Here is a 1,588-nt window from a genome sequence, read left to right on the forward strand (position 1 = left end):
TCAGGGGTCTTCTTTTTTTTTTTTTTTTCCTGTGGATTGATAGACGGATCAACGTGGCCTCTGCTGAGCCTCACATGAAAGACAGAGAGAGAAAACTAAACCTTTTCTGGAAACGTCCCACTTTCCTCAATCAGTTTATTTTCTTGAAGAGCTCGTGTGTGTGTGTGTGTGTGTGTGTGTGTGTGTGTGTTCCCTTTATTGAGGCTTTTTTTTAACCCTTCTCCGCCCTTCTTGCTTCATGCCACAGCTTTGGTGGAAGGTTCAGATGTCTGAGAATAAACCGCTTTAATGTGTGATCGACACGCCCAGCCGCCACAGCAGAGAGCAGGCCTCACCTCAGACTCTCGGCTTTTCAATTCACTTTCTTCTTCTTCTTCTTTTTCCCTCGTCACACTTGGCAGCAGCACCTCTCCGGCTTTCTGCACGTTTCGTGTTTTCTCTTGGCCCGATTCGTCGCTCCCACCCAGCCGATCTGGAAATGGCCAAGTGAGCTGGAGGGATGAATGTTTTTTGGTACAGCCCGTTTTGTACCAACTGGTTGCATGAGATTTAAGTTATTGGCGTGTTTCCCCCACATCTGCCCGGTTTCTTTTCGTGTACATATTGCCGATGGGATGACGAGCTGTTGTGTTCTGGACTCCCCCACTGATCAGTCGGTGCCTTAGATGGGCTGAGAAATGCACAAAAAAAAAAGACAAGAACTGAAAATATTCATGTAGAAAATATTGATTTAAAGAGCAGGGGGCCGGCTGGCCCTTGTAAAACGTATTCCATCTTCATATTTAAGATTTGCTACGATAATAGACAAAAGGTGGATCGTCACGCCTTATATGCTTTGAAAGGACTCGTGTAACAAGTCGGTTACTGAGAGAATTGTAATAAAACAAGCTTTCACTGGGAATTGAGGCAAGCCAGATTCATAGAAAATATTGTCCTGTAAATAAGCTGGCTTTTTTTTATTATTATTGAAAAAATCTTATTTTTTTGTATGAGGTCTGTAATTTTCACAGAGTATTCGTTGATCTCGAGCGCCGGCGGAGCTCTCGTCTCATGGAAACGTTAAGGCGGCGATCCTGTTTTCAACGCTTTTTATATTTGTTCTCCAGAGTTTCTGACCAATTATTTTGTAAGTTGTTCTTTGAATGATTGATGTCTCACAGGAATCAGATGAAAGTGCGATAGATTGTTTTTTGTTTCTTTGTTTTGCAATAAAAAAAAAGTCCTTATTGCACTGGAATGTGTCCTGTTATTTAAAATGAATACTAATGCTGTTACAGGTGATTTTTTGCGTTACGAGGCAGCAGCTGCTGCCGGACGCCCCCCACGGTGCGAACTAAGCACCAAGGTATGCAGTACATGTTGGGGAGGAGGCCTCACTGCAGTCCTGCAGATGAGCTGGGGGTTTCAATCCAGCGGTCTGTGGACTCGGACTCGGACTCGGACTCCGGACAGCTGATTAAGTGATGTTGACCCACAATATCAGCGATTAGCTGTTCGTTCAGCTCAGGTTCCACAGCAACGCTGCAAAGGAGACAGGCGATTGGCACACGGTTACTATTGTGTCAAGTAACTAGTTACTGTTGTCCTT

The sequence above is a fragment of the Salarias fasciatus genome, chromosome 14, assembly GCF_902148845.1.
Source record: "Salarias fasciatus chromosome 14, fSalaFa1.1, whole genome shotgun sequence".
NCBI lineage: Eukaryota > Metazoa > Chordata > Actinopteri > Blenniiformes > Blenniidae > Salarias > Salarias fasciatus.